This window comes from Bombina bombina, chromosome 5 (assembly GCF_027579735.1).
Source record: "Bombina bombina isolate aBomBom1 chromosome 5, aBomBom1.pri, whole genome shotgun sequence".
In the NCBI taxonomy this organism is placed as follows: Eukaryota; Metazoa; Chordata; class Amphibia; order Anura; family Bombinatoridae; genus Bombina; species Bombina bombina.
The window spans coordinates 606,117,709-606,142,474 of NC_069503.1; the positions used below are offsets into that span (position 1 = coordinate 606,117,709).

General features: G+C 40.5%; 1 protein-coding gene across 1 annotated transcript in view; it reads left to right on the forward strand.

Moving 5' to 3' along the window:
• The window catches only part of SUGCT (succinyl-CoA:glutarate-CoA transferase), a 1,111,985-nt gene that overhangs the window by 342,345 nt on the left and 744,874 nt on the right, over positions 1-24,766 (forward strand). The window lies entirely within an intron of this gene.

The window sequence follows — 24,766 nt, forward strand, 5'->3', positions numbered from 1 at the left end:
TCCACATCCCAGGAGTGGACAACTGCGAGACGGATTTCCTGAGCAGGCAGACCTTTCATCCGGGGGAGTGGGAACTCCATCTGTAAGTGTTTTCCTGCCTGATCCTCAAATAGGGTCAGCCGGAACTGGATCTCATGGCATCTCGGCGGAATGCCAATCTTCCGAGGTATGGGTCGAGGTTCAGAGACCCTCAGGCGGTACTGATAGATGCCCTGGCGGCACCTTGGACCTTCAGTCTAGCATACCTATTTTCTCCGTCTGCTCTTCTTCCATGAGTCATTGCTCGAATCAAGCAGGAGAGGACTTCGGTGATCCTCATTGCACTAGCTTGGCCTTGCAGGATTTGGTATGAAGATCTGGTGGACATGTCGTCTCTGCCATCCTGGAGGCTTCCGTTGAGGAAGGACCTTCTACTTCAAGGGCCCTTCCTTTATCCAAATTTAGTTTCTCTGAAGCTGACTGCTTGGAGATTGAACGCTTAATTTTATCCAACCAGGGTTTTTCAGAATCGGTCATAGAAACCATGATTCAGGCTCGTAAGCCTGTAACTAGGAAAGTTTATTACAGGATTTGGCGTAAATATTTTTATTGGTGTGAATCCACGGGCTACTCTTGGAGTAGAGTTAGGATTCCTAGAATTTTGTCTTTTTTCCAAGAGGGTTTTGAGAAAGGATTATCGGCAAGTTCCCTAAAGGGTCAAATATCTGCCTTGTCTATTTTGTTACTTAAGCATCTGGCGGACGCACCAGATGTACAATCCTTTTGTCAGGCCTTGGTCAGGATCATGCCTGTGCTTAAACCTGTTACTCCTCCCTTGAGTCTTAATTTAGTTCTTAGGGTTCTTCAAGGGGCTCCGTTTGAGCCTATGCATTCCTTAGATATTAAGTTGTTATTTTGGAAAGTGTTGTTTCTTGTTGCGATTTCTTCTGCTCGTAGAGTGTCAGAGCTATTGGCGTTGCAGTATGAGTCTCCTTATCTTATTTTCCATTCAGATAAGGTAGTTTTACGTACAAAGATGGGATTTCTTCCTAAGGTGGTTTCTAACCGGAACATTAATCAAGAGATTGTTGTTCCTTCCTTGTGTCCTAATCCTTCTTCTAAGAAGGAACGGCTTCTGCACAATTTAGATGTGGTACGTGCTCTAAAATTTTATTTGCAGGCGACTAAGGATTTTCGTCAGTCGCCTGCTTTATTTGTGGTTTGTTCAGGTAAATGTAAGGGACAGAAGGCCACGGCTACTTCTCTTTCTTTTTGGCTGAAAAGTATCATACATTTTGCTTATGAGACTATTGGGCAGCAGCCTCCAGAGAGAGTTACGGCTCATTTCACGAGGGCTGTTTCTTCCTCATGGGCATTCAAAAATGAAGCTTCTGTGGAACAGATTTGTAAGGCTTCAACTTGGTCCTCTCTTCACACTTTTTCAAAGTTCTACAAATTTGACACTTTGGCCTCGGCTGAGGCCGCTTTTGGGAGAAAGGTTCTTCAAGCAGTGGTGCCTTCGGGTTTAGGTTACCTGTCTTATCCCTCCCTAATCATCTGTGTCCTCTAGCTTGGGTACTGATTCCCACTAGTAATTAGATGATCCGTGGACTCATCGTGTCATTAAAAAAAAAGAAAATTTATGCTTACCTGATAAATTTATTTCTTTTTTGACACGATGAGTCCACGCCCCCCCCCCCATGCTATATGACAGGTTGTAGGTTTATTTTAAACTTCAGACACCTCTGCACCTTGTTACTTCCTTTCTCTCCTATACTTCGGTCAAATAACTGAAATGGGAGGAAAGGGAGGTGGTATTTAACAGCTCTGCTGTGGTGTTCTTTGCCGCCTCCTGCTGGGCAGAAGTGATATTCCCACTAGTAATTAGATGATCCATGGACTCATCGTGTCAAAAAAGAAATACATTTATCAGGTAAGCATAAATTTTCTTTTTTTGTGACCAGATCATACTTAGGCTGTCTACTACTTAGTGACTGCTTGCTACTCACTAATAGGTGCAACTTACAGCTTGTTATAGCAAAACGCAGTCAGGGAGATTGTGACCAAAGTCACTTTAATACTATTACATATGTTACCTATACACTAGAGGCACAGAAGCGGAAGGGGACTGCACTCTCAGACTGGACTGGGTACAAATCCTATGACCCTGCAACATGCACAGCCCTGGGTGCTCAATAGCACTCATACGTACCTGTACTGTCCCCAGAGTCCAAGGCAGTTAACCCCAGACAAGTCTGGGTGCAAGGCTAGATGCAGTAACTAACTCTTCCAGTTTTGCTTTTAATCTTAGCTGAGTTCTTGCAAGTGAGTGCTGGACTTGCTCTGTGTGCTGTATTAATTTGTTTTGTAATTTTCCCATTGGGCCTTGTCTGGGGTTAACTGCCTGAGACTCTGGGGACGGTTCAGCTACCTGTGAATGCTATTGAGCACCCAGGGCTGTGGATGTTGCAGGGTCATATGATGTGTACCCAGTCCAGTCACTAGAGTTACAACCCCTAAAAGGTAAACCTAACCACTACCTTCTGGGATCCTGCATTTCATAACCGCTTAAACATCCCTAACCAAAGCCAAAACCTAACCACATTATCCCCTTAGCTCCAACCACAAATACTACCAAAAGTTATGTGATCCAATATCCCTATAGCATTAACTTATAATCACAAGGACCCTTAGCCCCCAGCTCATTAACCCCCTAACCACTGTTAACCATTACCCTGACATCCTTAAAAAAATCCCCTCTATGCTTCTGACCTGACGTGCAGTAATAGGAGGCAGGGGAGGCAGTTCCTCCCCTGTCCAATGAGGGAAAAAATAATTTAATTCAAATTTATTAAAATAAAAAAAAAGTTTGTTATTTCATTAACATTTTGGCCACGCAGCGCTTTGCGCATGCGCAAAATATTCACTATCCGTTTCCATTGTTGTGCAATTAGGAGGCAGTGAGCCGGTCCGCTGCCCTCCATTAATTGCGCAACATGGATCTGGAGCTGCGCCACCCACTGGTGACTCTTCAGGCCCTGCTACAAGCTCCAATGGAGGCGGTTCTCAAAACCGCCTCCATGATGAGCTAGGTAATTTCAGCCAATCACAGATCCAGCAGCACTGCGGGGAGGTGTGCCTGCTGGGCTGCTGATTGACAGGTGTGGGGCCATGTGACCAGTTTGACGTGTCACGTTGCGCGCGCCGCACTGACAGTGGCGGGAATACTCACTCAGTGTCAGTAGTGGAGGGAGCTGCTTAGAGCCTTGCTCTTGTGCGTGCGTGCTGCCGTCCGACCACAGTGTCAGCACTGTGTGGAGTCGGACTCTGGACTCTGAGGACTCTGTCCGTTGTCGACTGAGGGACTGCACTCACTCTTCAGACTCAGATCGAGTAGTCTGTGAGTGTCAGCCTGTCAGGAAGAAGGAAGTCCTCAGGAGGAGCAGGAGCGGTGAGTTGTTTGTCACTTACGGCGGGCCGGTGGACAGTCACTCAGGCGGCGGGCTGCGGCTCTCAGAGAGTCGAGACGAGTGAGACTCAGGCTGCTGCTGGTGGGGTGAGTGTCACGGTCGGTGACTGGGGTCAGACTCAGGCTAACATTAATTAAAATGGTAAACACACATGGAAAATGGGGGTGTATGTTTATAAATAATTATAGCTTTAATTCTAAATCTTTTTAATTGCCATATATTGACCTGATATTGCATAGATTATTTAATGAATAACTATGTACATATTTAATAACAGTATATATGAATAGTGCAATGCAGCAAAGTGAAAGCAGATCTAGCCACATTTACACAGTGCTTTAATCAGGGGCAGAAAGAATGTAGGACACTAGGACAGCAGCCATGAATGTAGTGTTTGCTAAGTTGCTTTTACCAAAGGGTTACATCAGCTTTTCCTTTATGCTATGTGCTTTGGAGAACAGGGGCAGAATGGTCCCAGAAGAGATGGCTGCTATCTATCTGATTACAGGGCAGGTTAGTCTACTTATTTATGTCAGTATAATTAGTAATATTACCATGTGCTGCAGTGGATTCTGAAAATCACAGCTTTGCTTGTGTATCTATCTTATTACAGGGCAGGCTAGTCTACTTATTTATGTCAGTATAATTAGTAATATTACCATGTGCTGCAGTGGATTCTGAAAATCCCAGCTTTGCTTGTGTATTCACCTGAAGTGTTTCACCACTTGCAAGAGAAAATGTTAAACTTTACACGCACACTGCAAGAGGAGAGGACCGTCACAGTGGAGGGCATGGACACTCACTGAACATGTCCTCCTCTCCTCTTGCAGTGTGCGTGTAACGTTTAACATTTTCTCTTGCAAGTGGTGAAACACTTCAGGTGAATACACAAGCAAAGCTGGGATTTTCAGAATTCCATTGGACAGTAGTGTCCTGTGTCTCTGTATTGAATATGTATTGCAATTAATATGCAGCTGTGTGCATTTGTGCAACGTGCTGTAGCTGTACACCCCCTTCTTTTTCAAATTCTTTAAACTAAAGAAAGCCTGGCAAACCAGAGATCCTCACATTAACTCTGTCTTATTTGTACATTATTTACTACTTAGACATAAGATTAAAAAGAAAATCACAGTATTATGTTATTATTATTAAGTAGTAAATAATGCACAAATAAGACAGAGTTAATGAGAATCTCTGGTTAGCCAGACTTTCTTTAGTTTAAAGAATTTGAAAAGGAAGGTGGTGTTGGAGGTGGAAGAATGATTCAACTGAGCTTTACTGCAGGTTTGGAGGGGAGGATATGTTGTTGGCAATAATTGGCATAATTATATATAATTGTATGCTCTAACCTTGCTACGGTTGGGAGGCCCAAAACCCCATGTCTGTTTGTTATAATTTCCTGAGAGCATAAATTGCTTTACAGTGTTTTGATTTTTACTTAATAAAATAGGCTTTAACTTTATTTGCTATCTAATATAAATGCTGTGTCATTTTCCATTTTATTGTAAGCCAATAGTGAATAGTAGGGGCTCAACTTAAAGGGACAGTATTAGGGTTGCCACCTCGGCCATGTTCTCCTGGACACTTATGAGTTATACATGCTGCAGGGTGTACAGGGAGCAACATGAATAGTGCTGTTCAGTGTCACTATTTGTGTGCTGTTTAGTGTTGGAATTCATGTTCCTACCTGCATACCCAGTGCAGCATGTATAACTCATAAGTGTCCAGGAAAACAGGACTGAGGAGGTCACCCTAGACAGTATACATCAATTTTAATCTCACTCTTTCTCTCTCTATCCATATCTCTCTCTCTCTCTCTCTCTCTCTCTCTCTCTCTCTCTCTCTCTCTCTCTCTCTCTATCCATCTCTCTCTCTATCCATCTCTCTCTCTCTCTCTCTCTCTATCCATCTCTCTCTTTCTCTATCCATCTCTCTCTCTCTCTATCCATCTCTCTCTCTCTATCCATCTCTCTCTCTATCCATCTCTCTCTCTATCTCTATCCATCTCTCTCTCTCTCTCTATCCATCTCTCTCTATCCATCTCTCTCTATCCATCTCTCTCTCTCTCTATCCATCTCTCTCTCTCTCTATCCATCTCTCTCTCTCTATCCATCTCTCTCTCTCTCTATCCATCTCTCTCTCTCTCTATCCATCTCTCTCTATCTCTCTCTCTCTCTCTCTCTCTCTCTCTCTCTCTCTCTCTATCCATCTCTCTCTCTCTCTATCCATCTCTCTCTATCCATCTCTCTCTCTCTCTCTATCCATCTCTCTCTCTCTCTCTATCCATCTCTCTCTCTCTCTCTCTATCCATCTCTCTCTCTCTCTCTCTCTATCCATCTCTCTCTCTCTCTCTCTCTCTCTCTCTCTCTCTCTCTCTCTCTCTCTCTCTCTCTCCATCTCTTTCTATCCATCTCTCTCTATCTCTCTCTCTCTCTATCCATCCATCTCTCTCTATCCATCTCTCTCTATCCATCTCTCTCTCTCTCTCTCTCCATCTCTCTCTCTCTCTCTCTCTCTCTCTCCATCTCTCTCTATCCATCTCTCTCTCTCTCCATCTCTCTCTATCCATCTCTCTCTCTCTCTCTCCATCTCTCTCTCTCTCTCTCTCTCTATCCATCTCTCTCTCTCTCTATCCATCTCTCTCTCTCTATATTCTTCTCTCTCTCTCTATCCATATCTCTCTCTTTCTCTGTCCATCTCTCTTTCTCTATCCATCTCTCTCCCTGTCTCTTCCACTCCCTCTGTCTCTCTCCTTATGTGTCGTTCTCCCCCATGGTCTCTTTCTCTCTCTGTCTCTCTTCCTCCCCCTCTGACTCTCTCATCCCTTATGTGTCTCTCTAACCCTCTGTGTGTGATTGTGTCTCTCTTTCTCTCTAACCCTCTGTGTCTCTCTCTCCCTTTCCCCCCGTCTCTCTCTCCTTCTCCCCCCGAGTGCTTTTATGTGTTTCTGTCTACCTTTTATTTATTTAAATAATGAATTGATGGAGCCATCTGAGGATGTGGCTTTATTTAAAGGGGTGGGATCAAGCTCCCCACCATCTTTAAATTTCACCAGCTGCCACTGGATCAAGACATTTTTATATTTACTGAATAATGAAGGGATCTATAAGCATAATTTGCAGCATTAAAGTAAAAAGTATGTTTCAAACATATTTTAATGGGCCTGGATTTCTAGATCTCATAATCTGAGCAAGCATTTTGTTATCTGGCAAGAGGTTCTGTTACAATCCTTTAGACTAAAATCAGATGTTTACTAAGTTGACCAGTTTTCCAAGACACCATTTAAAGGGACATGAAACCCATATGTTTTCTTTCATGATTTAGAAAGAGCATGCAATTTAAATAACTTTCCAATTTACATCTAATATCTAATTTTCTTCATTCTTTTGATATCCTTTGTTGAAAATCATATCTAAATATGCTCAGTAGCTGCTAATTGGTGGCTGCACATAGATACCATATGTGATTGGCTCACCCATGTGCATTGCTATTTCTTCAACAAAGGATATCTAAAGAATGAAGGCGTATCCTAGCCACTGCCTCACCAGCCTCTGATGTCACCGCACGTCACTGCTGACCTTATATACCCTCCAACTGAAAGCACCATCATAGACCCCTCTCCCAAGTGCTAAATTAATTAAACCCCATATTAAACAACGTCTCATTATTTTGATTGGTTAAAACTATATATACAGTATATAAAAGGAGGCTGAGAGTCTTACGCCTAGATTTAGAGTTCTGCGGCCAAAGGGGTGCGTTAGCTACGCGTGCTTTTTTCTGGCCGCACCTTTTAAATACCGCTGGTATTGAGAGTTCACAGAATGGCTGCGTTAGGCTCCAAAAAAGGAGCGTAGAGCATATTTAACGCAACTTCAACTCTCGATACCAGCGGTGCTTACGGACGCGGCCAGCTTCAAAAACGTGCTCGTGCACGATTCCCCCATAGAAAACAATGGGGCTGTTTGAGCTGAAAAAAACCTAACACCTGCAAAAAAGCCGTATTCAGCTCCTAACGCAGCCCCATTGTTTGCTATGGGGAAACACTTCCTACGTCTGCACCTAACACTCTAACATGTACCCCGAGTCTAAACACCCCTAACCTTACACTTATTAACCCCTATTCTGCCGCCCCCGCTATCGCTGACACCTGCATATTATTATTAACCCCTAATCTGCAGCTCCGTAAACCGCCGCTACTTACATTATCCCTATGTACCCCTAATCTGCTGCCCCTAACACCGCCGACCCCTATATTATATTTATTAACCCCTAATCTGCCCCCCACAACGTCGCCTCCACCTGCCTACACTTATTAACCCCTAATCTGCCGAGCGGACCGCACCGCTATTATAATAAAGTTATTAACCCCTAATCCGCCTCACTAACCCTATAATAAATAGTATTAACCCCTAATCTGCCCTCCCTAACATCGCCAACACCAAACTTCAAACATTAACCCCTAATCTGCCGACTGGAGCTCACCGCTATTCTAATAAATGTATTAACCCCTAAAGCTAAGTCTAACCCTAACACTAACACCCCCCTAAGTTAAATATAATTTAAATCTAATGAAATTAATTAACTCTTATTAAATAAATTATTCCTATTTAAAGCTAAATACTTACCTGTAAAATAAATCCTAATATAGCTACAATATAAATTATATTTATATTATAGCTATTTTAGGATTTATATTTATTTTACAGGTAACTTTGTATTTATTTTAACCAGGTACAAAAGCTATTAAATAGTTAAGAACTATTTAATAGCTAAAATAGTTAAAATAATTACAAAATTACCTGTAAAATAAATCCTAACCTAAGTTACAATTAAACCTAACACTACACTATCAATAAATTATTTAAATAAAATACCTACAATTACCTACAATTAAACCTAACACTACACTATCAATACATTAATTAAATACAATATCTACAAATAAATACAATTACATAAACTAACTAAAGTACAAAAAATAAAAAAGAACTAAGTTACAAAAAATAAAAAAATATTTACAAACATCAGAAAAATATTACAACAATTTTAAACTAATTACACCTACTCTAAGCCCCCTAATAAAATAACAAAGACCCCCAAAATAAAAAAAATGCCCTACCCTATTCTAAATTACTAAAGTTCAAAGCTCTTTTACCTTACCAGCCCTGAACAGGGCCCTTTGCGGGGCATGCCCCAAAGAATTCAGCTCTTTTGCCTGTAAAAAAAACACATACAATACCCCCCCCAACATTACAACCCACCACCCACATACCCCTAATCTAACCCAAACCCCCCTTAAATAAACCTAACACTAAGCCCCTGAAGATCTTCCTACCTTATCTTCACCATACCAGGTTCACTGATCGATCCAGAAGAGCTCCTCCGATGTCTTGATCCAAGCCCAAGCGGGGGGCTGAAGATGTCCATGATCCGGCTGAAGTCTTCATCCAAGCGGGAGCTGAAGAGGTCCATGATCCGGCTGAAGTCTTCATCCAAGCGGGAGCTGAAGAGGTCCATGATCCGGCTGAAGTCTTCTATCAACGGCATCTTCAATCTTCTTTCTTCCGGATCCATGTTCATCCCGCCGACGCGGAACATCCATCTTCACCGACGACTTCCCGATGAATGACGGTTCCTTTAAGGGACGTCATCCAAGATGGCGTCTCTCGAATTCCGATTGGCTGATAGGATTCTATCAGCCAATCGGAATTAAGGTAGGAAAATTCTGATTGGCTGATGGAATCAGCCAATCAGAATCAAGTTCAATCCGATTAGCTGATTCAATCAGCCAATCGGATTGAACTTGATTCTGATTGGCTGATTCCATCAGCCAATCAGAATTTTCCTACCTTAATTCCGATTGGCTGATAGAATCCTATCAGCCAATCGGAATTCGAGAGACGCCATCTTGGATGACGTCCCTTAAAGGAACCGTCATTCGTCGGGAAGTCGTCGGAAGAAGAAGATGGGTCCGCGGTGGAGGTCTTCAAGATGGAGCCGGTCCTCATCGGATGAAGATAGAAGATGCCGCTTGGATCAAGATGGTTGCCGGTCCGGATCGCCTCTTCTTCCCGGATAGGATGAAGACTTTGGAGCCTCTTCTGGACCTCTTCAGCCGCAGGATTATGGATCTCCAGCCCCCGCTTGGGCTTGGATGAAGATTTTGGAGCCAGGACGGATCGGTGTGATACCCGGCGAGGTGAAGACAAGGTAGGAAGATCTTCAGGGGCTTAGTGTTAGGTTTATTTAAGGGGGGTTTGGGTTAGATTAGGGGTATGTGGGTGGTGGGTTGTAATGTTGGGGGGGGGTATTGTATGTTTTTTTTTACAGGCAAAAGAGCTGAACTCTTTGGGGCATGCCCCGCAAAGGGCCTTGTTCAGGGCTGGTAAGGTAAAAGAGCTTTGAACTTTTGTAATTTAGAATAGGGTAGGGCATTTTTTTATTTTGGGGGGCTTTGTTATTTTATTAGAGGGCTTAGAGTAGGTGTAATTAGTTTAAAATTGTTGTAATTTTTTTCTAATGTTTGTAAATATTTTTTTATTTTTTGTAACTTAGTTATTTTTTATTTTTTGTACTTTAGTTAGTTTATTTAATTGTATTTATTTGTAGGAATTGTATTTAATTTATTTATTGCTAGTGTAGTGTTAGGTTTAATTGTAGATAATTGTAGGTAGTTTATTTAATTAATTTATTGATAGTGTAGAGTTAGGTTTAATTGTAACTTAGGTTAGGATTTATTTTACAGGTAATTTTGTAATTATTTTAACTATTTTAGCTATTAAATAGTTCTTAACTATTTAATAGCTATTGTACCTGGTTAAAATAAATACAAAGTTGCCTGTAAAATAAATATAAATCCTAAAATAGCTATAATATAATTATAATTTATGTTGTAGCTATATTAGGGTTTATTTTACAGGTAAGTATTTAGATTTAAATAGGAATAATTTATTTAATAAGAGTTAATTTATTTCGTTAGAATAAAATTATATTTAACTTAGGGGGGTGTTAGGGTTAGGGTTAAAATTAGCTTTAGGGGTTAAAAAATTTATTAGAGTAGCGGTGAGCTCCGATCGGCAGATTAGGGTTAATACTTGAAGTTAGGTGTCGGTGATGTTAGGGAGGGCAGATTAGGGGTTAATACTATTTATTATAGGGTTATTGAGGCGGGAGTGAGGCGGATTAGGGGTTAATAACTTTATTATAGTAGCGGTGCGGTCCGCTCGGCAGATTAGGGGTTAATAAGTGTAGGCAGGTGGAGGCGACGTTGAGGGGGGCAGATTAGGGGTTAATAAATATAATATAGGGGTCGGCGGTGTTAGGGGCAGCAGATTAGGGGTACATAGCTATAATGTAGCTGGCGGCGGCGGCGTGCGGACGGCAGATTAGGGGTTAATAATAATATGCAGGGGTCAGCGATAGCGGGGGCAGCAGATTAGGGGTTAATAAATATAATATAGGGGTCGGCGGCGTTAGGGGCAGCAGATTAGGGGTACATAGGGATAACGTAGTTGGCGGCAGTGTACGGAGCGGAAGATTAGGGGTTAAAAATTTTATATAGAGTGGCAGCGATGTGGGGGGGCCTCGGTTTAGGGGTAAATAGGTAATTTATGGGTGTTAGTGTACTTTAGAGCACAGTAGTTAAGAGCTTTATAAACCGGCGTTAGCCCAGACAGCTCTTAACTACTGACTTTTTTCTGCGGCTGGAGTTTTGTCATTAGATTTCTAACGCTCACTTCCGCCACGACTCTAAATACCAGAGTTAGAAAGATCCCATTGAAAAGATAGGATACGTAATTGACGTAAGGGGATCTGCGGTATGGAAAAGTCGCGGCTGGAAAGTGAGCGTTAGACCCTTTCCTGACTGACTCCAAATACCGGCGGTAGCCTAAAACCAGCGTTAGGAGCCTCTAACGCTGGTTTTGACGGCTACCGCCAAACTCTAAATCTAGGCCTTTTTATTTTGATTGGTTAAAACTATATATAAAGTAGAAATGCATATATGCATTTTGTGTCATCACTTTTCCTTATTGGAGATCAGTACTGGAACTGATATGCAATGAGACGACTTTTGGCTTTAACGAGTAATAACCAGGGTGAGTCTTAGGGATTGTATTTTACATGGGAAGCCTGTATGTCTTAGAAATTCTTTAGAATCGTAGAAAATTTTATTTTTAGGTTTTACCTCATATAATGGTCTTGAGCCCGCTTGGCATATGAAAGTCCATATAGGCTGATAGGCTTTTGGTTTGTTTCCTTATAAGTAAAGGTTAGTCTTATTTTTACTCAATGGGACATGAGAATTATTTTTTATGTATGCATTACAAATGAATCACAGATTTGCAAAAGTTCTGCATCAGAAATACATCTTTTAAACAATAACCACAATTTAGCACATTTTGCATTGTTTTATGGAGATTATTCTTAGAAAGATCATTCACTGCTTAAGATTTCATAACCTTCAATCCCCACAACAATATTATATTCCATTAACCTGAAAATTGCGTAGGATTGACAGGATCATTAACATAATATACCTAGGTGTGAGGGAAAACATGTGCTGCTCTATTTATCACTAGCAGCCAAGGAATGTAAAAAAATAGGTCCCTGCTTTATATATTACTAGCAGTTGTGGGGGGGGGGGGGGTTAAAAAACTCTGCCCTGTGTGTAATGGGAACTGCTTGGTGCTTTTTTTTTCTATTTCCTTCAGCTTTTAGCTGCAGCAGGGACGGTCCTGTGTAGCACACTATGTGACTGGGTGTGATCACACTGATCTTCTCTTCTTCCTGACCGTGCGGTTTGCTGGCGACAAAGTGGTTTCTCTGTTGGGCCTGGGTCATAGGAGGTGGTGAGTGCCCCAGCCATTGGGGGTATAAAGGTGACATTTTTCTCTCTCTGATACGTTAGAGGGTACTCCCTCTTTACTGAAATCCAGGAACCAGACTTTAGATTTAGGATTGAACACTTACGCTTTCGGCTAAAGGAAGTTTTGGTACTTTGGAGGTTCCAGAACCTAATTTACCTAAGGAACCTTGTATTCCTAAATTAGATAAGGTCTACGAGGACAGGGTTGTACCATAAACTTTCCCGGTTCCGGTTAAGATGGCGAAAAATTTTATTATGGACGAATGGGAAAGACTTGGCTCTTCTTCTTCTTCTTTTAAGAAATTGTTCCTGGTTCCGGACTCTCTATTAGAGTTGTGGGGTTTCGTCCCTAAGGTGGATGGCGCTATCTCCACTCTGGCTAAGCGCACTACTATCTCGCTTGAGGATAGTTCGTCATTTAAGGAACCCATGGATAAGAAGCTGGAAACTCTATTAATAAAGTTGTTTCAGCATACGGGATATTTGTTTCAACCGGCAGCGGCTGTCGCTGCGGTTGCTGGAGCAGCTACCTAGTGGTGCGACTCCTTATCTGAGTTGATCGAGGTGGAGGGTCCCCTCGACGAGATCCAGGAAAGACGAGATCCAGGCCAAGGGTAACTAATTCTTTTGTTTGTGATGCAAATATGCAGATTTTTCACCTTAATGCCAAGGCTTCAGGTTTTTCTGTCCTAGCCCTTAGGGCACTCTGGCTGAAGTCTTGGTCTGCGGACATGACTTCAAAATCTAGACTTCTTTCCCACCCATTTAAGGGAAAGATTCTCTTCGGTCCAAGCCTCGACTCAGTCATCTCCACGGTTACTGGAGGCAAAGGTGCTTTTTTATCCGCAGGATAAGAAGAACAAGCCTAAGGGACAAGGTCCTAATTTTCATTCCTTTCGTTCAGATAAATCCCAACGTCAGCAACCCTCTGCAAAGCCTGAGCAGTCCAAGTGAACTTGGAAGCCGACGCAGTCCTGGAATAAATCGAAGCAGAACAAGAAGCCCGCCGAGGCAATGTCGGCAGAAGTTTGGTTTGGGGACGTGCAAGACCCGTGGGTCCTGGAGGTCATTGCTCATGGACACAGGATAAGTTTCAAGTCTCATCCTCCTAGAGGCAGATTCCTCTTATCAAACCTGTCTTCAAGACCAGAAAATAGAGAGGCTTTTCTAGGGTGCGTGAGGGATCTCTCCTCCCTGGGGGTCATTGTACTGGTACCGCGGCAGAGAGAGGTCTGGGTTAATACTCAAGCCTTTTTGTGGTCCCAAAAAAGGAGAGGGTACCTTTAGCCCGATTCTGGTACTAAAGTGTTTAAACAAATTCCTATATGTCCCCTCGTTCAAGATGGAGACAGTAAGGTCCATTCTTCCCTTAGTTCAGGAAGGACAGTTCATGACCACGATAGACCTGAAGGATGCCTACCTTCACGTCCCTATACACAAGGAACACATCAAGTACCTAAGATTTGTGTTCCTGGACCAGCACTACCAGTTTATTGCACTTCTGTTTGGTCTAGCTACTGCTCCAAGAGTTTTTACGAAGGTTCTAGGGGCTCTGCTCACAGTGGCCAGAACCAGAGGTATAGCAGTAGCTCCATACTTGGACGATATTCTGGTTCAAGCATCATCTTGTTGTCTTGCAGAAGACCATTCAAAATCTCTTCTGTTTCTTCTTCGATCTCATGGATGGAAGATAAACTTAGAAAAGAGTTCTCTTATGCCCAGTACCAGGGTGGAATTCCTGGGTACGATAATAGACTCCATATCCATGAGGATATTTCTTACAGACCAGAGATGTTACAAGCTAACTTCCAATTGTCTTGCCATCCAGACCTCCTTAAGACCCTCTGTGGCTCGGTGTATGGAGGTAATTGGTCTCATGGTGTCCTGCATGTGCATCATTCCTTTTGCCAGATTCCATCTCAGACCTCTTCAGCTGTGCATTCTGAGACAGTGGAACAGCGATTATTCGGATCTGTCTCAACAGATTTCTCTGGACAACCGGTCGAGAGATTCACTCTCCTGGTGGCTCTGTCCAGATCACCTGTCCCAAGGGACATCCTTCTTGAGACCATCCTAGGAGATTGTGACTACGGACACGAGCCTCACAATATGGGGAGCTGTTTGGGGTGCCAGGAAGGCACAGGGCCTGTGGACTGGAGAGGAATCCCTCCTCTCGATCAACATTTTGGAACTTCAAGCACTCTTTAATGCTCTGAAGGCTTGGCCTCTTCTGGGTTCGTCCCAGTTTATCAGATTCCAATCAGACAACATAACCTTGGTGGCTTACATCAACCATCAGGGGGGGAAGGAGGAGCTCCCTAGCAATGAGGGAAGTATTTTGGATTATGGAATGGGTGGAGGTCCACAACTGCTCGCTGTCAGCGATCCACATTCCGGGTGTGGACAACTGGGAAGCAGATTTCCTCAGCAGACAATCCTTTCATCCGGGGAATGGTCTCTCCATCCCGAGGTGTTTGCGGAGATTTGCAACAGATGGGGGATGCCTCATGGTGTCCCGGCTCAATTCCAAGCTAGCCAGATATGGGTTGCGGTCCAGGGTTCCTCAGGCGGAGCTATAGATGCATTAGCAGTGCCTCTGAGGTTCAGTCTGATCTACATTTTTCCGCCGTTGCCTCTTCTCGCTCGTGTAGTGGCCCACATCAAACAGGAGCAAGCATCAGTGATTGTAATTGCTCCATCATGGCCGTGGAGGATGTGGTTCGTGGATCTGGTGGGGATGTCCTCATCTCTTCCATGGAGGTTACCTTGTTGCAGTGATCTGCTAGAGCAAGGTCCTTTTGTTAATCAAAATCTAGATTCTCTAAGACTGACTGCGTGGAGATTGAACGCTTAGTCCTAGCCAAGAGAGGTTTCCCGGAGAGAGTTATTTATACTCTCATTCAAGCCCGTAAGCCGGTTACTCATCGCATCTATCATAAGGTGTGGAGGACCTACTTATTCTGGTGTGAAGAGCGTGGATTCCCCTGGCATAAGGTCAGGGTTGCCAGAATTCTTTAATTTCTCCAGGATGGTCTGGAGAATGTCCTTTCTGCTAGCCCTTTAAGGGACAAATTTCTGTCCTATCTGTTTTACTGCACAAGAGGCTCGCTGAGCTTCCAGATGTACAGTCTTTTGTTCAGGCACTGACTAGAATCTAGCACTCCTCCTTGGAGTTTAAATCTTGTTTTTAAGGTTTTGCAGAAGGCTCCGTTTGAGCCTATGCATGTAGTTGACATTAAATTACTATCTTGGAAGGTTCTTTTTCTACTGGCTATTGCCTCGGCACACAGAGTATCTGAGATGGCTGCCTTGCAATGTGAGCTCCCTTACCTAGTATTCCGTGCTGATAAGGCTGTTCTTTGTAATGGGTTAGGTTTTCTTCCTAAGGTTGTTTCAGATCGCAGCATCAATCAGGAGATTGTGGTTCCTTCCTTGTGTCCTAATCCTCCTGCTTCGAAGAAGCAGTTACTTTATAATTTAGATGTGGTTCGGGCCTTGAAGTCCTATCTCCAGGCTACAAAGGAGTTTAGACAGACTTCTTCGTTGTTTGTTGTCTATTCTGGGAAGCGTAAGGGGCAGAAAGCCTCGTCCACTTCCTTGTCTTTTTGGTTGAGGAGCATTATTCACTTAGCTAATGAGACAGTGGGGCATAAGCCTGCTCAGAGGATTAAGGCTTATTCAACTAGAGCTGTGGCTTCCTCTTGGGCCTTCAAGAATGAGGCCTCTATGGATTAGATTTGTAGGGCGGCTTCCTGGTCCTCCTTACATACCTTTTCAAAATTTTACAAGTTTCATGTTTTTGCTTCGGCTAAAGCAGATTTTGGGAGAAAGGTTTTGCAGGCTGTGGTGCCCTCAGAAAAGGGTCTCCTTTTACCCTCCTGTTTCATTCAGTGTCCTGTAGAGCTTGGGTATATGTTTCCCACAAATAAGGAATGAAGCCGTGGACTCTCCTCATATTATTATTATTAAGAGGAGAGTCTACGGCCCCTGCCCATAGTCTCCATTGGGCGGGCGTAAATTTTGGTTTTGTTCTTCTGGCACCATTTATACCCTGATATTTCTCCTACTGTTCCTTGTTCCCTCGGCAGAATGACTGGGGGATAAAGGAAGTGGGGGAGGTATTTAAGCCTTTTGGCTGGGGTGTCTTTGCCTCCTCCTGGCAGCCAGGTTCAGTATTTTTCACAAGTAAGGAATGAAGCCGTGAACTCTCCTCATACAGAAGGAAAGGAAATTATCTGGTAACCATAATTTAGTTTTTTTTTGAGAAAATTTAAATCTAAATATGTGTTGCTGGCAGTCATAGGGGGTAAATCAATGCTGTTTCAGCAATAATAGCACCTAAAAAGGTAAAATCACGGGTTTAAGTGTTACTGTCAGCTGATGAGATAAAATGATGCCACATCTGCACTTAAATATGAATCTGTGAAAATATACAACACGTGTCATTTTAAGTTTGGAACTTTTATTACCAGTCAGTGATTGACAAGTGGGGCCAGTATTTTTGAGGTTCATATCAATATCTATAATAAATAAGAGACTATTTTACAGTGAAACATCTAAGTGTTTGTGAATGTAATGTAAAATAAATCAATACAAATTGTTTAAACTTTAGTATCTGTGTTATGTAAACTTATTAATTTATGCTAATTAATATGGCCAATTTTTTTACTCCCATTAAAGTCTGTTGAAGTCTATTATTTCTTTTGTGCTTTGAAACACACTGCATTATCCTGAATGAACACTAGATGGGGCTGTTGGCTTTTGCTAATGAGTTGATGAAAAGCGTAAAAAGCTGAATTTGTATTATATACTTTGCATTTGGAAATTATGTTTTGAGTATATTAATTAAAAAAAAATTCCTAAAGAAAGACATTGATAAAGTTGTGACGATTCATAAAAGCCTGAAATAATTCTAGGGTAAAAAAACATACTGTCAACCTATACGTCATAAAATTGGAAAAAAATACTTTTAATCAATTATTTTAAACTCATCTCTTCTTAAACATCAGAACAAATATATTAAAGGGATATGAAATCCATTTTTTTCTTTCATGATTTAGATTGTGATTTTAAACAACTTTCCCAATTTACTTCTATTATGTTTTTTTTCTCTTGGTATCCTTTGTTGAAAATGATACCTAGGTAGGCTCAGGAGCTGCTGATTGGTGGCTGCAAATATATGCCGTGGTTATTGGCTCAGCCGATGTGTTCAGTAAACTCCCTGTAGTGCATTGCTGCTTCTTTAACAACAAATGCCAATAGAATGAAGCAAATTAGATAATAGAAGTAAATTAGAAAGTTATTTAAAATCGTATTCTCTATATCAGCGGTCGCCAACCAGTGGTCCATGGACCACTGGTGGTCCACGAGAAGATGTTGGTGGTCCTTGACACCATCAAGCAGGAATTAATCTCCTCTGATGATGTCACTCCCATTGTGCCGCAACTTCCGACAGTGCCTGACTGGACATCAGTGGAAACCGACAGAGGGGAAGTTAAATTACAATCTCCCTACGCACATTTCGTAGTACTGTGCAACTTGCGTAGCTAGATTGTATTTTTAACTCCTCCCGCCCGGCGCGCTGCTCAGAGAAAGATGTTTCCATTCTAAAGCCAGCAGAGGTTAGTATAGTCTTGGCTTGAAATAGTGGAATTAAAGTATATAAAAAAGAAAGTCTTAAACATTTTTTTCTCTCTTATAAACACATAGACGTTTTGTACCTTTTTTTAAAAATTCATGTTAGTGGTCCACGGGATTCAAAATTGTGAGTTTAGTGGTCTCTGAGGTCTGAAAGGTTGGTGACCCCTGCTCTATATCACTTGTTTTCAAACCTGTCCTCAGGCCTACCCAACAGGCCAGGTTTTCAGGATTACCTTAGGAGAGAGCAGGTAAAATAACCATGGTTACTAATCAGCTGATTGTTTCACCTGTGCTCTAGTTCAGATATCCTCACAATGTGGCCTTTTAGGGAGACTTGAAGCCAGGTAAGAAAACCAGTGCTCTATCTGAATCATGAAAGAAAAGTGTTGGGTTTCATGTCCCTTTAATGTTTTATATATAAGTTGAGTACATGTTCTTTTTTACAGTGTGAAGTGTTTGTCACAGATGGTGTTTTTGGAGGTCATTGACAGGATGGCAGACAATTGACAATAGCTTTAAATGCTTTAACGAATAAAATAACAAATAAATTGAGTATCACACTGCTTAATCACAGTGATAATTGCTGAATTATAAGTGATTTCAGAAAACAGAAAGCCCTTAACTTGTACAAGATAGATAATACAATTTTAAACAACTTTCTAATTTACTTCTATTATCTAATTTGTTTCATTCTCTTGGTATGCTTTGTTGAAGGAGCAGCAATGCACTAATGGTTTCTAACTGAACACATGGGTGAGCCAATGACAATCGGTATATATATGCAGCCACCAATCAGCAGCTAGAACCTAGGTTCTCTGCTGCTCCTGAACTTGCCTAGATAAACATTTCAGCAAAGGATAACAAGAGAATGAAACAAATTAAATAATAGAAGTAAATTGGAAAGTTGTTTAAAATTGTATTATCTATCTGAATCATGAAATAATTTTTTGGGGTTTTATGTCCTTTTAAGTGGGTGAGACTCTGACAGAGAATGATTCTAATGCCCAAAGGCAACTATATTCAAACCTTCATTGGATTTAATTTGCTTTCATTAACCAAAGTTTATAGATATATACATACAAATACAGTTTGTGTATATATACATATATATATATATATATATATATATATATATATATATATATATATATATATATAAATATATATATATATATATATATATATATATATATATATATATATATATATATATATATAAATATAAAACATAGATATTGACAGCAGATACGAGCAATAGGCACAGCAAGTCTGCCCGATATATTAATATTAATTGTGAAGGGGGGGAGGGGGGTAGAAGTCTTGGTGAGTTCTCACACTTTATTTTGTAGGACTTGACCCCTGCCCTGCAAAATTAAAGGGGCATTAAACACTTCTTGCTTTTATGATACTTTTCAAGTAAAAGTTTGAATATAATAAAAAAAAATCTGCTAATATGTGGGAAGCACAATTTATAATTCTACATATGGATTACTTGAATCTCATTTGGGTCTGTAAACTGAAAAGAGAATGTTTGAATAGATATAAAATGTAGTCATGTGAATCCTAATATGGTTTATTATTTTTATGATTCTCCAAAAATAAAGCAATTTTGGGAGAGAATTCAATATCAGTAAAAAAAAAACTAATTGAGGATTTTCATTAAACTCTTATATAACTTAATCATCACAATCAGCCAATCAGATTGAGCTTGCATTCTATTGGCTGTTCCGATCAGCCAATAGAATGCAAGCTCAATCTGATTGGCTGATTGGATCAGCCAATCGGATTGAACTTGATTCTGATTGGCTGATTCCATCAGCCAATCAGAATATTCCTACCTTAATTCCGATTGGCTGATAGAATCCTATCAGCCAATCGGAATTCGAGGGACGCCATCTTGGATGACGTCATTTAAAGGAACCGTCATTCATCGTTCAGTTGTCGGCCAGGATGGATGTTCCGCGTCGGAGGTCTTCAGGATGCTGCCGCTCCGCTCCAGATGGATGTCGATAGAAGATGCCGCCTGGATGAAGACTTCAATCGGATGGAAGACTTCTTCTGCCCCGCTTGGATGAAGACTTCAATCGGATGGAAGACCTCTTCTGCCCCGCTTGGATGAAGACTTCTACCGGATCATGGACATCTTCAGCCCCCCGCTTGGGCTTGGATCAGGACATCGGAGGAGCTCTTCAGGACGGATCGGTGAACCTGGTATGGTGAAGATAAGGTAGGAAGATCTTCAGGGGCTTAGTGTTAGGTTTATTTAAGGGGGGTTTGGGTTAGATTAGGGGTATGTGGGTGGTGGGTTGTAATGTTGGGGGGGGTATTGTATGTTTTTTTTACAGGCAAAAGAGCTGAACTTCTTGGGGCATGCCCCGCAAAGGGCCCTGTTCAGGGCTGGTAAGGTAAAAGAGCTTTTACCTTTAGTAATTTAGAATAGGGTAGGGCATTTTTTATTTTGGGGGGCTTTGTTATTTTATTAGGGGGCTTAGAGTAGGTGTAATTAGTTTAAAATTGTTGTAATATTTTTCTTATGTTTGTAAATATTTTTTTATTTTTTGTGCTTTAGTTGGTTTATTTCATTGTAGTTATTTGTAGATATTGTATTTAATTAATGTATTGATAGTGTAGTGTTAGGTTTAATTGTAGGTAATTTAGGTATTTTATTTAATTAATTTAATGATAGTATAGTGTTAGGTTTAATTGTAACTTAGGTTAGGATTTATTTTACAGGTAATTTTGTAATTATTTTAACTAGGTAACTATTAAATAGTTCTTAACTATTTAATAGCTATTGTACCTGGTTAAAATAATTACAAAGTTACCTGTAAAATAAATATAAATCCTAAAATAGCTACAATGTAATTATAATTTATATTGTAGCTATATTAGGATTTATTTTACAGGTAAGTATTTAGCTTTAAATAGGAATAATTTATTTAATAAGAGTTAATTAATTTTGTTAGATTAAAATTATATTTAATTTAGGGGGTGTTAGTGTTAGGGTTAGACTTAGCTTTAGGGGTTAATAGATTTATTAGAATAGTGGTGAGCTCCGGTCGGCAGATTAGGGGTTAATAATTGAAGTTAGGTGTTGGCGATGTTAGGGAGGGCAGATTAGGGGTTAATACTATTTATTATAGGGTTAGTGAGGCGGATTAGGGGTTAATAACTTTATTATAGTAGCGGTGCGGTCCGCTCGGCAGATTAGGGGTTAATAAGTGTAGGCAGGTGGAGGCGACGTTGAGGGGGGCAGATTAGGGGGTTAATAAATATAATATAGGGGTCGGCGGTGTTAGGGGCAGCAGATTAGGGGTACATAAGGATAACGTAGCTGGCTGCGCTTTGCGGTCGGCAGATTAGGGGTTAATAAGTGTAGGTAGCTGGCAGCGACGTTGTGGGGGGCAGATTAGGGGTTAATAAATATAATATAGGGGTCGTCGGTGTTAGGGGCAGCAGATTAGGGGTACATAAGGATAACGTAGTTGGCGGTCGGCATATTAGGGGTTAAAAAAAATTAATCGAGTTGCGGCGATGTGGGGGGACCTCGGTTTAGGGGTACATAGGTAGTTTATGGGTACTAGTGTACTTTAGAGTACAGTAGTTAAGAGTTTTATAAACCGGCATTAGCCCAGAAAGCTCTTAACTACTGACTTTTTTCCTGTGGCTGGAGTTTTGTCGTTAGAATTCTAACGCTCACTTCAGACACGACTCTAAATACCGGAGTTAGAAAAATCCCATTGAAAAGATAGGATACGCAATTGACGTAAGGGGATCTGCGGTATGGAAAAGTCGCGGCTGAAAAGTGAGCGTTAGACCTCTCCTCCTCTCTTGTCACCTCATCACACTCCCGCTTACAGGACTTCTCCAGACTGGCTCCCATCTTGTGGAACTCTCTGCCTCGCTCCACAAGACTCTCTTCTAGTTTTAAAAGCTTCAAGTGCTCCCTAAAGACTCTACTGTTCAGGGACGCATACAAGCTACGCTGACCTTTCCTATTACCAGTTCCTCTCCTCCACTGCAATCCCCTGAACCCTCTTAGCATGTAAGCCTAATAGTCCAGCTGTTTGTAGATCACCTTCTTAAGAGCTGAGTACAACAGTGCAACTCTTGGCAGGGCCCTCTACCCTATAATTGTTTTGTTGTACTCACCCTTTGTTTATAGCGCTGCGGAATCTGTTGGCGCTCTACAAATAACCGATAATAATAATAATAGAACCTTTTTTGAGTGACTCCAAATACCGGAGGTAGCCTAAAACCAGCGTTAGGAGCCTCTAACGCTGGTTTTCACGGCTAACGCCAAACTCCAAATCTAGGCCTTAGTGAGTTGCACATTCAGAAGAAGAAATCCTGCTCCGTAAATAGCCGAAGGCCACTGGTGTCCATCATATTCGTAATTTGTTTGCTACTTTTGACTAATGTGATATTAATGGCAAGGAAAATTACATTACAGAATTGGATCAAAACAAAATATGCTGCATTAGCCCAATTAAAACACCAGATCACAATTCAATTAGTGACGTTAAATATGATTCAATAGGGGATATCAGGAATAGGGGAGGTTTTCTGATTAAATGGGAAAGATTCATTAACTGCTTGAACCCAGTGTCTTAAACACAGATTAAATCATCATTTATTAAAGGGACATGAAACACAACATTTTTATTATTTTATGATTAAGAAAGAGCATACATTTTTAAGCAGCTTTCAAATTTACTTCTATTTTCAATTTTGTTTCATTCTCTTGGTATCCTTTATGGAAGGAGCATCAATGCACTACTGGGGGCTAGATGAACACAATCGTTAAGCCAATCACAAGAGACATATATGTCCATCCACTAGTCCGCAGCTAGCTCCCAGCTCCTAAGCCTACCTTGGTATTCTTTTCAACAGAGGATGCCAAGAGAGAGAAGATGTTCTGTCTGAATCATGAAAGATTTTTTTGGGGGGTTTCATATCCCTTTAAAGAGCGATCAGTTGATATTAAAGGGATACTAAACCCAAATTTTGTTCTTTCATGATTCAGAAAGAGCATGCAATTTTAAGCAACTTTCTAATTTGCTCCTATTATACATTTTTCTTCATTCTCTTGCTATCTTTATTTGAAGAATCAGGAATCTAAGCTAAGTAGCTGTCCCATTTTTGGTTCAGAACCCTGAATAGGGCTTGCTGATTGGTGGGTCCATTTAACCACCAATCAACAAGTGCAGCCAGGTGCTGAACCAAAAATTGGCCGGCTCCTTAGCTTAGATTCCTGCTTTTTCAAATAAACATAGCAAGAGAACAAAGAAAAGATAATAGGCGTAAATTAAAAAGTTTCATAAAATTGCATGCTCTATCTGAATCATAAAAGAAAAAATGTGGGTTTAGTATCCCTATAAAGAAGGATGTGTTTCCTAAGATTCATTGAGATTGCTTTATATAAGGTTCTATTCATCATTGTGTAACAAGAATTTGATTTTTAGACATTATCTGAAGCTTATTTAAAAATTAAGTTGCGCAGGTGTTGATGACATGATGGATTTTGATTTAAAACATATTATATATATAGTTTTAGTATTTTTGTTTTTTTTTTTGTTTCTCCTTATAGTTTGTAGTTGATCAATGTATTGAATAAAAAAGTAAGAATTTCATCTCCTTTAGAATTGCTAATACATTGTATTCTATTGTTCAGTATTTTACTACTTACTTTATTTGCTTGTGTGTTACTTTTGGAAATTCTAAAAAACAACGACTTTTAAGCCTAGGGAAATATGATACCTTAATATACCATGGGCGCGATCAAATATACAGTGCAGATTTCGGCGCAAGCGTGGAAACCTGCACCACCCGTAATTTCACCTTGCACATCAGGGTATTACATATGGCGCTGGCATTTCCTAAGTGGCATAAGTCGGATAAACTAGCGATGTCCAAAAATAAGCGTAAATACAAATTTCTGGAGTCGCTAGTGACTTACAGCACTTTAGAAACTGCCGGCGCCTAAGAAAAGTAAAGAAAATACCAAATTTCGTATAAGTCTAACATGCCTCCCAAAAATAAGCCCGACATGTAAAACCCCTATATCCGCAATCCCCCCCTCTCATTACTAATATTAAATGTATTAACCCCTAGACCGACAACCCCCCAGAAGGCAATATACCTATTTAAACTATTAGCCCCTATATCCGCCATCAAACCCACACCGCAAGTAATAACGAAATTATTAACCCCTAAACCGCCATAACCCACAATGCAATTTACCTATTCAAGTATTAACCCCTAAACCGCCATAGCCCACATTTCCTATTAAATGTATTAACCCCTAATCTGCCGCCGCCAATGTCGCCGCCACTATAATAAAGTTATTAACCCCTAAACCTAAGTCTAACCCTAACCCTAACACCCCTCTAACTTAAATGTTATTTAAATAAATATAAATAATATTACTATTATTAATTAAATTATTCATATTTAAAACTAAATACTTACCTATAAAATAAACCCTAAGATAGCTACAATATAATTAATAATTACATTGTAGCTATTTTAAGATTTATTTTTATTTTACAGGTAAGTTTGTATTTATTTTAACTAGGTACAATAGCTATTAAATAGTTAATAACTATTTAATAGCTACCTAGTTCAAATAACTACAAATTTACCTGTAAAATAAATCCTAACCTAAGTTACAATTACACCTAACACTACACTATCATTAAATTAAATTAATTAACTACAATTACCTAAAATTAAATACAATTAACTAAATTAAACCATAGTACAAAAAACCCCAAACCCTAAATTACAGAAAATAAAAAATTTTTTACAA